Source organism: Crotalus tigris, unplaced genomic scaffold (assembly GCF_016545835.1).
Source record: "Crotalus tigris isolate CLP2741 ecotype Arizona unplaced genomic scaffold, ASM1654583v1 scf7180000020776.491700, whole genome shotgun sequence".
Classification (NCBI taxonomy): Eukaryota; Metazoa; Chordata; class Lepidosauria; order Squamata; family Viperidae; genus Crotalus; species Crotalus tigris.
Genome location: NW_024098174.1, coordinates 249,854 through 266,849, shown reverse-complemented (window position 1 = coordinate 266,849; position 16,996 = coordinate 249,854).

Here is a 16,996-nt window from a genome sequence, read left to right as displayed (position 1 = left end):
ATATTTGTGGAGAAATTATCCACTTCATTTCCTTTATCTATATAATTTATCCACAAATATATAACTTCAGGAGCCCATTATTTTAGGGGAAAGAAACAAAAATCTACACTGACTTCTTGACCAGAAGTTCCCTTATATTTAATAGAAGTGTGGGAAGCCAGGGCAGATACAACAGAAGACGCTGCAAAGAAAGACCACCTCATTATTAAATTCCATCCAGGGTAATTTCACACTTTTCTTTTTGGGAAATATTTCTGTTTCATCATACTGAGTGAGAACTGGCATGAACAATGGTGGTGGTGGGGAAGGGGAGGGAGAAATATTGCCATCAGTTAAAAAAAAGAAAGAAAAGGAACATTTTTCTCAGTGGCATGATCCACCCCAAACTAAGCACTTCCAGTTTTCATTGAGAAGAAGGGGAATTTATAGCTTCCAGAACTTATGGATCTATAGCTGCCAACACTCTAATCTAGGTAAGACTCTGAGCCAGATGTTGTATTCAGCAACCATTGGAGTGTTACAGGTTCTCATCAGATTAATTGTAATTTTAAGATTATCAAGTGTGGGGGGAAAAATTTGGGTTTAACATTAGAAGGTTCTAATGTGAAGGTTACTCAACAGGCTGATGTAAAGCCTCAAGGGGTACTTTGCTTTGACAGAGGTTTCAGCAGCATAGCCCTTGGATGTAGGTCTGCAAAGTGGCCCACCTCCTTTGCTGTCTTTCATTGACATTTCCATTAAAAATATTTAGAGTGAAGCAAAGTAACCAGGCCAAGCCCTGCACAGAGATTGTGGTTGCACTTCCCTCAAAAGAAGAGCAGATCCAGCCCACTGTAAGAAAGGCTCTAACTTCAGCATTCCTCAACCTGATGCCCCCAAGATGTTTTGAACTCCCACCAATTCCTCACTAAGCAATCATTCCTCACCACTGAACATGCTGGCTAGATCTGATGGAATTTATAGTCCAACCTTTCTGAAAAGATTGCTTGTAAACAACCAAAGGTTAGGGAAAGTAGCAAATCTTTTTGTTGTGCTTGATAGGATTAATATACCTTGCAAGATTAATATAGCCTTGCAAGATTAATAATAAATATTAATCTATTAATATAGATTAATATATAATATGGTCATCTTCTAGCCAAATCTATAAAAAGACATATAAGAGAGACAAAGACAGAAAGCAGCACATTGGCTAGCCTTCCCCAAACTGGCATCTTCTGAATGCATTTGATTACAGTTTCCATCAACTGCAGCCAGGACAGCTTCAGGTTGTACTGATTAGGAACCTGGGGAAAGTTGTTAGAAGAGACCAGATTTGGTTTGTGATTATATGCTTTCTGCTAAGAAATGATTGGCTGGTTTTCACAATGTTTCTCAATGACTGAATGAAGCCAACCTTCTGAGTTTCCACAACATACTGGGCTGGATTTGCACACCATATTAAAAACAAATGTGGTGGGCTAATTTATGATTTAGTTTGTTGTGCAAATACAACCATTATGTAAATAAAAACTAATAGCTAAAATATAGGAAATTGCACAGATAGGAATGGTTGAGGTGAAATGTTATAGAATTATTCAGTTCACATCAGAGAGTATATTTCTTGAGTTTTCTGGACAGAATAAAAGACCCTGGGAAACCTAGGACCTTCTAAATGCTACCAATCCAATCATCCCTAACCTCTCACAATGCATCTGAGGTTGCTGACTGATAGACATCAACAAAATGTGAAGAGTTATAATTTTCTAACTCCAGATCTTTTGTATTGCTGCAAGGTGATGAGATCCTCGTGACTGACACAAGTATGTGACAGCCTTGGGTAAGAAGAGTGGCTCTAGGTCAAGATTCTTCAAACATGGCCCTTTTATGACTTGTGGACTTTAATGTCAACACTGGCTGAGGAATTCTGGGAGTTGAAGTCCACAAGACATAAAAGAGCCAAGTTTGAAGACCCCTGCTCTAGGTTCTAATTCCTACCCCCTTTCTGAGTTGACCGTTTAATTTCAATCTCTATCCACCATACCTGTACCACACAAATTGACAAGATAAAGTGATAAACAACTTTATTGTTCAAGTGCAAATGATGGGCCCATCAGGTTGGGCGGCATTCAGATATTCTAAAGAAGATTGAGGATCTTTTGGAGTCCTTATGGTGCTAAAATAAAGACTTCAACATGCTTAGTGGGTGAATGCAGAAAAAGAAAATTCAAAGCTGCAAAGAAGTGAATTTCAATGGAAACATGGACTTTAAGAAGCATGAACAGGGCAAAGCTCAACCAAGTGAATAAAATGAAGTCCACACATTAATATTAGGCCTTAATCCACTGACTGGGATTGAACAGTCACACTATTTACTATTCAGGAAATGAAAAACAAAGACAGGATAGAGTTGCTTTCACAGACAGGAGGGATGTAGTCAAGACAGTACTTAATAGAATTCAGTCAATGACCAAATGAGATATCACTTATAACTTTTAGATAAACCTTTAATATGGTGGTTTTCCAATTTTATTTCCAATTGCATATGCAACAGAAGAGGTAAACAAATTCTATGAACATGTTTAATCTGAAATAGCAAATAGCAACAGCACTTAGAGTTATATACTGCTCCACAGTGCTTTACAGCCCTCTCTAAGTAGTTTACAGAGTCAGCATATTGCCCTCAACAATCTGGATCCTCATTTTACTGACCTCAGAAGGATGGAAGGCTGAGTCAACCTGACTCAATAATAAGGAGGGAAAGATAGATGGGCCTAGGAAAAGAAATGAAGCAGGAGAATGACTTTCTGCCAATGCAATGATTTTTTATTGTAATACATTCTCCAAACAATCAGTATAAGGCCTATGTTCAAGAAGAACATCACTAGAAGAGGTACACAAAAATCAAATGAACTATAAGTAGTCCACGACTTACAATTGGCTCCTTAGTGACCATTTGAAGTTATGACAGACCCAAAAAAGGAATTTATGATCTGGATTTGTAGATCTGATATTCACCCCACACACCCCCATGGTCACATGACTGCATTTTGGGCTCTTAGCATTTATAGCTATTTGCAGCATCCTGCAAATTTACAATGCTTAATGAGTACTACAAAGCAGATCATAAAATTGGATGCAGCCACATGTTGACCCACTTCACAACAATTGATTGCAGACTCAGTTATGTTTGGAAGTTAAGAGACTGCCTGTATTTTATTGTTCAGTGGAGTAGAATAGATAACAGCAAAGGCATGAGCAGGCTAATTATGGAAAGATCATGATCTAGACATGTGCAGGTCAGCAAAACTGGAAGAACTAAGTCAATCCATTTCCACAATTTGATCATGAACATCTAGCCACCATTTTCAAAGAGAATATAATGAATCACTTTGAAGTTCTGAATCTCATTGATAAGGAATAAAAGGAATTGTAGAACAAAATTACACAAAATATAGTTGTGAAGAATGAGCGCCAGAAGAGATTGCTAAAGAAAGGAGAAAGTAGTGGAAATTTCTGAGAAGAAAAGCCAAAGCCAAGAAAGAAAAAGATCTCAGAAAGGAACTTTATAAAGAATTTCAAAGAACAGTTTTTTCAAATAAAAAGTACTTTACAATGATATCTATAAATGCACTGAATGTTAGAATAGGCATGGTAAAACATGGACAGTGTTTCAAAACATCTCCAAGCTTAGGAGATTCCAATATCAATTAATGTGTTAGCAGAACCTAGAGGACAAATTCAAGGAAGATTTAATAAGGTATGGTTGGCTACATTCCAGATTCCTTAATAAGACATCTCCTATTTACAAAAACCTTTAGTACTAGAATATACTAAAGTACTATAGTCACCACAGGAGGACTATAGTGGGGGATTAAGTCCTAGGGTGAGATCTGTGGTTGATTATTTTATGTCTGTTTCCTCTTATCTGGTGTGAGACCAGGCCCTCTCCCTGACTAGCCAGGAGAAGAGATCAGCTTGTTGGGGGTGTTATATTGTAAGGATTGGGGAGAGTGAGGACCACAGCTAGAGTACCATGGAAATATTCCTTCATGACCCATTGAATGATTTATGTGAATTGGTATGACTGCTAGAACAGCAGGTACACAGGCACAGGCGGGGGGTGGGGGTGGGAGATCAGGGCTGGGGATAGAAGTCCACCTCATGGGCTGTAGGGCAGGGCAACCAATTCCAGTGGTATAGGTAGGGGTAGGAATGGAAGCAAGAGGGCAAGCCATTACAGGGCAGAATGCCTTGATACTTAATGTTGGTGAGTTCTGGCCCTAGATAACAGACCCTAAAAGTCCCAGGTTTTTGGCTGTGGGCTTCTGAACAGCAGGTTGGTCACTAGCAAGCCCCCCCTTATTTGTGATTTTATTGGGGAGAAACAAGCTGACCTGGCATACATAACCAAGACCTGGCTGTCATGAGACCTCTTGAAGATGTGTTCAGTTGGATATGGTTTCAAACAAAGCCTCAGGACAGGTAAGAAATGGTAGAGCAGTTGTTGTTCAGAAATTTCTTTTGGCCTTCAGAGGCCAAGTTCCCCAAGTTTCTGGATGTGAGATACTCTTTCTTTAGTTGGGTTTGCATTATCAGTTGTGAGTATTGCTATTGTACCAGCTCCATGCTGTGTAATAACCTCCCTACCTGAACTGCTCAGGGTTGGCAGTAGAGAGCCTGATATTTATGGTCTTGGGAGACTTCAGTCTCTATTTGTAGAGATCAGCCTCAGAAGCAACTCGGGAGTTTATGGCCACCATGATGACCAACTCACCCACGGCCCTAACTGAGACAGTGGACATATTCTGGATATGAATAGTCTTCATTAGAGGTGAGATCCATCCCCACATTCCTGAACTTCTGGAAGAGCCTAAAAATTGACTTGCTACTTGGTCTATGGCCCCAACAGAAGCCTGTTACATTGGAGATGGTTGACGGAACAGAGAAGATTCTCTCCCCAAGGCTGCTCATAATTCTGTTTTTTAATTTTTAACTTTTTATTCTATTTTAATTGGGGGGGTTGCATTTTTTTTGCACTTTTTGATTTTTATTACATTGTATGTTGCCCACTGTATTACTGAGTTGAGTGATATAGAAGTCCAATAAATAATAAAATAGTTACATCAGCTCTCTAGTCATAACCAAGTTAGAAGACTACAGAAATTAATGGAATGTCTACAGAAATATGGCAAGTTACTGAAGAAACATTGGTAAAGGTTCTAAACAAGTGATGCCAGTAAATATAGAAAATGACAAAATGGCCAACAGACTGGAAGAGTGTGCCACAAAGCATTGAACAATATCCTTAATTTTACATTGTAGCAAAATAATGCTTAGGACCTTCCAAGATGATTCAAGCCCTACATGCATACTGAAATGTCAGATATTCAAACTGATTTTAGACAGTCCTTTGCCTCTTTGAACCATGTCAAGTTGTGAAGTGTCTTGGAAAGATGGGAATTTTGGAATATCTCATTATCAACATGAAAAACCTAAATAAAGATCAGGAAGCCTCAGTCCAAATGGAATGTAAGAAAATAGACTGGCTCCAGATTAGCAAAAAAGTGGGGAAAGACTAGATACTCTCTCCTAATTTTTTCAACCTATAGTATGTGCCAAACATATGTTAAGAGAGGTTGGATTGAAAGAAGATGAATGTGGTTTTAAAAATGGTAGAAACATTAATAACTATCTATGCTGATGACACTATTCTTGATTACACTAGCAATGGGTACATCATTGGCTGACCAGGATAGAACAGATCATCGTGATGATATATTTTGAATTTTTGAAACTATGAGCAGGTGTAAGTAACAGGATGATAGATTCAGTCAGCTGGCTGCACATCTGAATGGCCTCAGAGATGTTTAATGTCCATAATTCTCAGCAATCTTCATACAGATCAGAGAATCTGGAAGCTGATTCTAGCCATCTGGAAGCCACTAGGTTAGGGAAGACTGTCTTATATCCCTGCAATTTGAAGGGTTGCAAACTCAGAAACATATATCCTTTCCCCTTAAAACGTCAGCAGGTGTTCCTTGTCAGATCTCTTTTTTTTCTCATTAAAATTTTTTATTTTTCATTTATCAATTACATAAACAAAAAAGAAAAAATTTCCACATTTCACAAAATAAAATAAATTACACATAACCATAGGTGTTGCTTGCCCACCTCCCCCCAAATTGCATCCGCCCTCTCTAACACTCTCCCTTACTTCCCTCCTCTTTCTCACCTCCCCTCCCCTCTCTCTCCCCTCCCCCTCTCCTCTCACCATTCTCCTCCACTCTCACCCCTCTTTGGATACAGTACGGGGGGGGGGGGGGGAAATGCCCAAGCAACATCTCTCTCATAAATTATCCCATCTATTATCTTACTTTAATCCTATTGTCTAACCTACTTACCCCCCCACCCCCACCCCCACCCCACTTCCCAGAGCTTGGCACAGGGTTTTCAAACATATTAAACAAAATCTACTTAACTTTAACTAATACAAACAGAATCTAACTAAACCTATCCAACTATGCAAATAACAAAATCAATAACTTACTTTAACTCAGATACGAAACAAATTTAAACAACAAATTCAAACGAATTAAAAAATTTAAACCAAAATTATTCATAATCAACTATAAGAATCAAATACAAAGCAAATTAAACAGTTCCAAATTTAAACCAAAAATTATTCATAGTCAAAATGATACTTTTGATCATATCTACTCTAATCATAATTTATCCATTAAATCCCATATTTGTTCTTCATATAATTTATCCACCTTCTCCACACCGAGATGTATATTTCTTTTAAACAATATAAACTTGGCTCTTTACTCTTTCCCCCCCACACCCAAGTAAATTTATTAATCCACAACAAAAATCATAAATTTAACCTTTTCTCCTAAATCAAAACCTATCAGCTTCTTATACACTTTTAATATATCATAATATATCATAATTATCTTGTCAGATCTCTTATTTGTCTTCCTTTTCACCTTTAGTGGTTATTTGAAAAAGGGGGGGAAATGGGGGAGGGGAAGCAAAAATGCCAAACTTGGCTTCAACACCTAAAAAGGTAATAACCTTTAAAAAGTAAATGAAAAGAGGGGAAAAGAAGGTGCCATTATGGGTATCTGGCATGCTTGGGAAAACACCAGAAAGGATGGGAGGAAACTGGGTGAGGGGAGGATAGAGTGCCCAGGAGGAATGAGTTACAGGTAGACTTCAACTTATGACCACAATTGAGCCCAAACTTCGTGTTGCTAAGCAAGACAGTTGTTAAGTGAGTTTTGCCATGTTTTATGGCCTTTCTTGCCATGTTAAGTGAATCACTGCAGTCGTTAAGTTAGTAGCACTGTTGTTAAGTGAATCCGGCTTCCCCAATGACCTTAATTGTCAGAAAATTGTCCCACATCAGCCTGGGATTCTGCATCTGAATTTTGATCACGTGACCATAGGGGATCCTGCAATGGTTGCAAGTGTGAAAAATGGCTATAAGGCACTTTTTTCAGTACTGTTGTAAGTTTGAACGATCACTAAACAAACTAGAGTAAGTCAAGGACTACCTGTAGGGATATGATTTTGTTCAGGGACTAAATTCTCCTTCAGTTTAGGAGATCCCTTATTGTAATATTAGCTTCATTTTCATGGACCCTCTCCTCTATCCTTCTCCATTTGCTTTTCTGGAGCAGAAGTTAAGAGGAGAGGAAGCAGCTCTTAAGTCCCTACAAATAGCTTCGCCCCTTGAAATGAGTATGTGTAATTATGTCAAATTGGAGCTTATTTCAGGCTTTAGGAGGTTAACAAAAATAAACCATGGAGGCCTGTGCTTCCAACCCCTCCCCCTTGAAAAAGTTAGATTGTTAGATGTGAGACTGAAATGGGCTGTGTTTTACAGTGAATGGGGAGGAAAGAAACAGAGAAGTGGAAGGAAGGGAAAGAGGAAGAAAAAGATTAGATACAAATAGTTCTGCAGGAGCCAGGCTGTCCCAAGACTGTTGGTGTTCTGCACAGAAAGGTCTCTGAAATGATGAGTGACCTCACTGTGTATTTGTCTGGCCAGGCAGGAGCTGTTTTCTTAAGCCATGGAAATAACCTCACTCCATAAGCACTCCAAAAACTGGCAAGGCAATAAAGGCACATGCTGTTTTGACTAGTGAGTGACACGATAACCTGCCTGGTCAACAAAACTGGTTGGCCCCAGTTTGGTGTGTGTGGGGGGGAAGGTCAGAAAGAACGCACAGAGAGATTTTTAGTTTGAAAATGCAAAATGATAAGACACCAGAGTTTGCTACAGGGCAGACAGATTGGGAAGAAAATGTCTCACTTCAATCTTTCAGCCCAATATAACCTTATAATAGGATTAGGTGAGATCCAGCAACCCTTAGGCCCTTGTCTTGCATTAAGAAGGGAACAAGGCTTACTCTTTAACTAGGATTATAACCATAACAGCAACAACAGACTATTCCATACAAAGCAATTGTAGCCAAAACCAATTTTTAGCAAATCAGAATGCTTATAGGATAAGAGTGAGGTGGCACGGTGACCCAATGGTCAAGATATTGTGTTTGTTAGTTGGAAAGCTGGCAGCCCAGGTTCAAGATGCAAGATCCATGCAATGGGGTGAGCTCTGGTCCTCACCTCAGCTCCTGCCAACCTAGCGGACTGGATGTTATACCACTAAGCTACTATTTCAATATGGCTTAAAAAATGGATAATGCTTAGAGATAAAAGACTATTATACCTAGAAGGGCATGACCTACAAATTGGTTGGTATGCCTTTCTGTGGTATGGGAAGAATAAAACACATAGATATTTTCAAAACCACTTTATAAGAAATACACTTCTTTCAGAATGGGAAAAAATAAAAGCAAAAATTTATATTAAGATACCTGGATGGCTTTCAACAATGGAAGCTTTCGTTTATCCAAATTTAATTAATTACAACAAAGTTGTGACTTATAAAGATATTTTGGACAATGAAGGAAAATTGAAAGACAGACAAGTCTTACAAGAACAAGGTATTGATTATCATGGTGACCATATCTGCAAATTCAAACGAGATAGGAAAAAGATGTTAAAACAATTGGGATTCTATAAGGAACAGACAGAATTTGATCAGATCAGGGGGGATGGAGGGGGTGGTCTGGGAGGGGTTGGGTGAGGGTTGTTTTGTTTTTCTTGTTTTTGTTTTTTTTGTGTTATTTGTAAAAAAATTTAAAAATTTTCAATTAAAAAAAAGAAACTATAAATTTCTGTTAAAATTAAAGATGGAGGAAGAACAAGTTAAAAAAATGATGATAATATGGGCAAAGAACTTTGGATATAATATACAATTAGAAGATGGCAAAAGTTATGGGAAAGAAATGTTAAATTAACTAAAGCAGTAGCATATAAAGAAAACTTACATAAAATGTTTTACGGATGGCGTATGACTTTAAAGAAAGAGAAAGGGTTACAAACCCTGTAATCAGCTCTGGGAAGTGAGGGGGGGGTTAGGGTTAGGGGGGAGGGAGGGATATTGTATTGTAATAAAATGGAAAATTTGTATAAAACTTTTCAATAAAAAAGAGAGAAAGAAGACTCAGTGTATTTTAGAACATGGGATAATTTCTATCAATGGCTAGAAACATGTTAGAGAGAAAGGAATGTGATATGTAACTTTGAATATATATTAGTAAGAAGAAGACTATCGAGCGATTAATTAATTGTTTATAAATATTGTTTATGATAATTAACTATTATCTACTATTTCTTGTTAAACACATGAACCCAGACGTTATGCTGTTTGCTCAATATTGAAAATGTTATTTGGCAAAACCCTAACCCCAACCCTAATCCTAATCCTAACACAAATCCCAATCCCGATCCCACCTCATTCCTAACCCTATAAAAACTAATAAAATATATACAAAAAAGAAAAGAAAGAAAGCGTGCAAAAGTCAGTAGATAAATAGGTACCACTCCCATGGGAAGGTAACAGTGCTTTGTGACATCCTTCTACATGATGTGGAAATGTCTTCGGACAGTGCTGGCTCAATGGCCTTGAAATATTGATGAACACCACCTCATATAGTCAGCAATGACTAGCAGAGTAAAATCTGCAGGGAGTCCATTACCTGTTATAGAATAAAGGTGCTCAGGAAGTCAAAAGAGCAATATAGAAGGGACTGCTATGTATTGATTGATGTGATACATACAAAGAGGCATGAAGCTTTGGTCACAGTTTGGCTAATAACTTAACCCTTTTGTCCCACCCACCATCAAATTCTTCAGATTTGAAGGAAATAAGTGCTTCAGAACATGGAAACATGCAGACATGGTTAAAAAAAAAAAAAGGTAAAGTTTTCCCTGTCCAGTTGTGTCTCTGACTCTAGGGCACGGCTCCATTTCTTGGCCGAGGGAACCAGCATTGTCCAAGGACATCTCCATGGTCATGTGGCCATGTACACCAAAGGTTTTAACAGCTTTAACTGCTGAGCCATCGCCCCTCCCCCCAACACACACCACAATTTGCAACTCCCTAAAACAAATACAACTTTTATTAAGATAAGGGTTGCATCTGTGGAAGATATTTCCAACCTGGCAAAAGATATAACTTCTTTTGCAACATATGTTACATGGGAACTTGTGCCTTCCAAAGCACCATTTTCCATTGAATCCACTGCACTGCATATCCCTATTACTTATTTAGGTTGTGAAAAAACACAATTCTTGAATTTGCTATCAGAGAATAACTTTGGTTTGTTCTAAAAGCATCTCCACACAAAAATATTTGAGCATAATCAAGATTGGCTCTATTGTCTTTATTTTATTTTCTCTTTAAAAAATAAGAGAGGAAGGGAAGAAACAAATGGAAAACAAAAACAAAAAACAAAAGAGAGATTGAAATAGTTAAAGAAACTAAAGTACAGATAGTCCTTGATTTATGACCACAATTAAGCCCAAAATTTGTGTTGCTAAGCGAGACATTTGTTATGTGAGCTTTGCCCCATTTTACAATGTTTCTTCTCACATTTGTTAAGTGAATCATTGCAGTTGTTAAATTAGTATCACAGTTGTTAAATGAATCTGGCTTCCCCATCGACTTTGTTTGTAAGAAGGTCACAGAACGGGATCATGTGAGTCACTTTTTTCAGTGTCGTTGTAACTTTGAATGGTCACTAAATGAACTGTTGTAAGACTACCTGTAGATGACTTTGAAACTTCTTGTCAACATTTCTTAACAGACCAATCATCTTAACTACTTCAGAAATATTTGAAATTTCACTTTTTTTTTTCTTTTAGTGAAAAGTCCATTGAATGTGTCCAATCTTTTGAAAATGCACATCTTGTTTTCTACCTGGCCAGTTTTATCATTTTGACCATTTTCTTCCATAAGTTTTGTTCTGTTCTCTGTATTACTGTACAATCCCAGAAGGGGAGAGGTGCATGAAAATTTCAAGAGATTTCTGGTGCTACTGCTATGGGACACAACCACCACTCCTGCTTTGCGAGAAACATTGCTTGAAATAATTGATTCCAATATTTTCTCAGTACTTGAAATTAAGCCACTTTGCTTAAGTTAAAGAAAAAAATAGTAACAAGGCATTTTTAACACCATATGGGTGACTTTATTATGTGTTCATTTTGTTTCCAAACTAACTGCATGTGGCACGAAACACTATTGATTTTTGTTTGTCTGTTTGGTCCAAAAAGACCTATTTATTGATCAGGAAGGGGAAAGTTTAGAACAAGGGGTGGGGGTGGGGGAAAACCAAGGTGGAAGGAGCTTCTTTCATCTACTCTCCTTCCTATTCTGGTTTGTTACTATTTCGGCCTTTTGTACATAGAATCTGACCTAGATTTCAACAAACCTTCAACTTTACCATGTTCCATTCATGTTTGCAAGAAAGTACTTTGAACTTTACTTGGCCTTTTTGGGGGGGGGATGAGTATTATGTGACTTTATATATGGGTATATTCTTGCTGTTATATAATGCTGACTTCAGAAAAAATAATTTTGATTTTTTTTAAAAAAAGATCAGCTTTATGGCCCTGTGATTTCATTGTGGCATCCTTTTTTGGCAGTGGTTAAAAATATTGATTTTCAGCTGAAACATCGAGTTTCACAGGGGTTTTCTGATAAGTTTCCAATTCCTGGACTGTTTACTCTCTGGCAGAAATTGAGGGTAATGTTCTCGTGTCAGATGGCCACCATTTCATGGTTCAGAATTTTTTTTTTAGCTGTGAATGGAGGGATGGTGTTGTAGAAGTTTTCCCATTATATTCACAGTGGTGAATTTTGGAAAGTTCAAAATATGTCAATTTGATATGGCGGGAACCAGAGGGCTTGCTGGGTGATATTTTCACTTTCTCATGACTACACTTAGCCAACTAGACTGATCTCAAAAAGCTAAGCAAAGATGGACATGCTTAGTACTGGAAGGAAGAAATGCTAGGCAGTGGGTCAAATAAGGCTGAAGTCAGATCAGCCAACAAACCAAAGAAACTTATCATCCCAATGGCGACCACATCCTTATTAGTGCAAAAAAAAAAAATAAAAAAAATTACATGTGTATCTACGTAGTCAAACATCTATGTAACTCAACTCAACTCCATGGATAATATATTTATCAACTTCAGCCTCCTGGGAGATTTACTTAATGACCCCACGACTCATTTAACAAATGCAGTGATTCACTTAACAACCATAGCAAAGAAGGTCATAAAAACAGCAGTGACTCACTTAACAATCACTTTGCTTAGCAACAGATATTCTAATCTCAATTGTGGCCTTCTTCTATTTTCATATTCAACTCAACTCATACACTTTCTACCTCCTATATTTGCAATTGTTACCTAATGCTGTTACTAGCTATCCAAGATATTCAAACCAAGTAAAAAAGTGGGATATAAGTTACAATAATATTGATGAATAGGGGACACTTTTTTCTTATACTTGTGCTCCTGTTTTGTTTTGAGTTGTATGAATGAATATCACCATTGGAGAATGATACCATGACATTATTCATCCAATCCAAATAATGCATCAATAATGAAAAGAAAGATAATCTGGAGCTTGGATAAAGTCCGGTAGTTCCTTAGCCGGGCGGAAGGAAATTTGACTTGGGATGCCTTAGTTCCAATACAGAAGAACTTGTTTGCAGAGCATTCCTTTGTGGATCACGATCTGCCTTCTGGCTGCCATTTCTGGAGGATGAATATAATTGTCAAGTGTTTTCCTGCCTAGGATTTCCATTATTATCTACTAGCAGGATTCATTCTCAACCAATCTTTGCAACCAAGGCATTTTCTTTTAAATACTCAGCAACTTTGAAATATACTAGGCTAGTGATGGCAAACCTTTTAGAGACCGAGTGCCCAAAAACTGGCCCCGCCCCGCTCCACCCCTGCCCTGCCCCGCTCCACCCCACCTGGCCTGCCTGTAGGGCCACTCATCCTCCCGAGGGCCCACCGCAGATCGCCCAGCAGTGCCATGGCAGCCATGCCCTCTGCCCGTGCTCCACAGCATCAGCTGTGCACGATGGGGCATGAGGGCAGAGTCTTGTCTACGCTGCCTGGCTGCCATGTCTTTGATTGCGCTGCTCCATGTGGGCCACGCTCGGGGGTGACTCTTCTCTAGGAGGGCTACTGGTGAGGAGGGGGTCACGGGGGGAGGCAAGTCTGGGGTAACGGCACATGTGCCCATAGAGAGGGTTCCAAGTGCTGCCTCTGGCACCCATGCCATAGGTTTGCCACTACTGTATTAGGCAAATGTCTGGCTGATTGGTTGCAAGCAGTGAGGACTTTCTATTGGAAAAGGTGGACAAATACAAATAAAGTTTGGTGCAGGAATGTTCAACCACAATCCCTGGTTTTTTATATAGTTCTTCTATCTTGGGGTGGGCCAAGTGGCATGTGACAGACTTCATATTAGCAAGGCTAATTTGTCCCGCGATACTTCAGAATTAAAGATCTCTTATAGGTCTGCATTCCTGAGTATAAATTCTAGGCTTTCCCCTTCTGTTTTACTAAGTGAAGAGACTTACTGAATTCTGTTGAAAAACTCTGAAGAAATCTGAGCTATCTTGACATAACAGATCTTTCTAGCATGGGAACCACTGGTTCTTGCCTTGCTGGGATCAGTCCTTATATCATCTGCAGAATGTTTTTTCTTTATTGTTATACTGAAATGTTTAGGGAAAAAAATATCTGAGTATTTACATTCTTATTCAGGCTCAGAAATATGTCTTATTTTGTTTTCTTTAAGATTTGTTGGACTTCTTATTTTTTATTATTCATAGCCTTTCGAAGTAGCTTACACAGGGAAATAAGATAAAGGGTACACTCCATATGTAAGTAGAATACAAAAAATATCTCATTTCAGCACAGAATAGACTATTGGCAAAGCAACGTCAGCTTATTTAATTTTGCTAAATTTAATGCAACTAATATGGCCACTAACTCTTGTACAACTCCTTGAGGCCTAAAAATGTGACTAAATCAGAGAATTTATTGTTGTCCCCAATTTAGGTTTGAGCCTGGTACCGAAGCCAATGAAGAACACCAGATACGAGGTGCAGATTTAGTTTCCTTTTTTGAAGCACTTCAGCAAAAGGGGTCCCAACCAGCAAAATACCGGGACCCAGAACAAAGGATTAAGAAAGCTTTATACAATCTCACTAAAGCAGATGGTGGGACAAGGCGGAATATATAAGAAATATCATCTAATAAACATTTTTAATAATGATCTAATAATTGTCCTATTGGTCTGTAGCTATCCCTATTTCTAAGCCTTGGCTAATGAATGCTCCAGGAGTTATCTAATACATATTCTATTTGCTCCAGGCCATCCGTATTCCTAACTTCTAGCTGAGGTATGCAGGATATCTAACTCTTTATTACTGTTATCAGTCCCCTAACCAACTAGAATTATTATAAGTGTTACAGGTGCATTTCTCTGTGAATAAACATTCTTTGTTCATGTCAGACAGACTCTACAATTACAGGCATCCCAATTTTCTTTCAAATGCATGCCATAGCCTTGCTTCCTTTTAGCAGACAGCCCATCAAATGGTTAGACATAAATAATTTGGTTTCAGAAAAGTTGGTGACTACATATAACCAAAAATTATTTCTCTGACTCTTTATGTAAGGTTGTCACCATGGGAAATTTACTTTAAAATAAAATCAAAATGTGGGGTAACCACTGTGTGGAATCAGGAGAGCTGCTGGAAATCAGATCTGAAAAAATACCATAGAAAAGGAATATTGGCTATATTGCTGCATCATCTACTGAAGTTTCAACTATAGTTTCAGTCTAAATCCTGGACAGTAAGAAAGCTTCTAGCATGCTTGACTGCAAACCTTAATAATCTTATGGGTTTATATAACATTTACTAGAAAGTTATAATAAATGAACACTAAACAAACATGGCTCAAATTAGTGCTCAAATTTGGAAAGAGTTCTAATAGTAAGAAAATTACAAAGCATGAAAAGAAAATTGTGAATGAATCTATATTTTTATATGAATCTATACATCTAAAAATAATCTAAGCCAGTCAGAAGAGCAAGCTAAACTTTATTGCAAATATTCTAAAGTTCCATTTCCAAATATGAAATGCATATCAGAATGAGGGGTGGAATTTTCACTCTCTCATACAATCTGGTCATTACTGTGTCTTAATATAACAATTTAGCAGAAAGGAGCAGAAATTGCAACATCAGTCCTCAGATATACTTTTGCTTAACCTTCCCTGAACAAGACAATTTCTAGTGACATTCAGTTAAAATGCCCATCACCCTGTGCTTTTGGGGAATAAAAGAATTTTCTGTACTCTAGATATTTAGAGGGCACTAGGGTGGGAAGACTGTTTCTCGCTCTTTACATGACACTGAGCCATATTTGCCTGGAAAACCCCTTATGATTCAGAATAAAGGGGCTCCTAGAAAAGCAAGCCAGAAATCAAAGAGATGCTCCTTCCAAGTAATGTACACTCTGGCTTGAAAAAAACCCTCCCTGGGTTAATGAAGACATTTTAGGAGAAAAACGTCTAGTTTGTTATGCAAACAATCCAGAGGCTAATAGCATCAGACTCCTGTATTCATGAGGTTAAGGCAGTGTTTCTCAACCATGGCAATTTTAAAATACGTCGATTTCAATTCCCAGAATTCACCAATCAGCCATGCTTATGTCGAAGTCCATACACCTTAAAGTTGCCAAAGTTGAGAAACACTAAGTTAGGGAGTTCAAACAGATTTCTGCAAGAGAGCAACAGGACCCAGCCTCTTTCCCAGTTGTTGATACATAGCCTCACCTGCCCACATCCTCTGTGATTCCAGCCGCAGGCACGAGAAGACCCTATAAATGCCTTCCTGTGGTTTAACAAGTGGAAAGTTGCTGGGCTGTGGTTAAGAAATTGTTCTCTAGTATGCACTCAGGAGGTGTTGCTGAAGACAGAGGAGGCTGTCTTGGGTAATAATCACTGGGCAATAACCATACCTAGAAGCACACTGAGTTCACTGATTTTGCTTTGGCAGACACTCCAAGCCTCTTACCAATGTTCAGGGTTTTGGCTTATGGATATAGAGTCAAAGATCTGAGGAAGTCTTGGTCACAGGGCATCAAAGATGAAATCCCTTGTCCTGGATGCGAGGCCTGCATAGTAACTGCTTTACATTTCACTGCAAAAAGAAAAATTGATCAAACTGCGGTTTGTTTCAGATGTGATTTGCTGAATATATCATAATAACAGGAATTCACATAAAACATGCTAAACCCCAAATCCACACTCTGATTTAGTAACTAGGTTTATGCAGTACGCTAAACATGTTACATTTTTATGTGCATACAGCTATCAAATTATTAATTCTTTGCTTATATATGGACTGTAAATTCACTTACTGCAACTTATAAACCATAACTACTTATATGTGTTATATGAACCTATTTAACTGTGATCTATTTAATAAAGTTAAGTTCTTTATCTATTTAGTTAAAGAACTTAATGTAGCACATGAATGCAATTGAAAAGATGT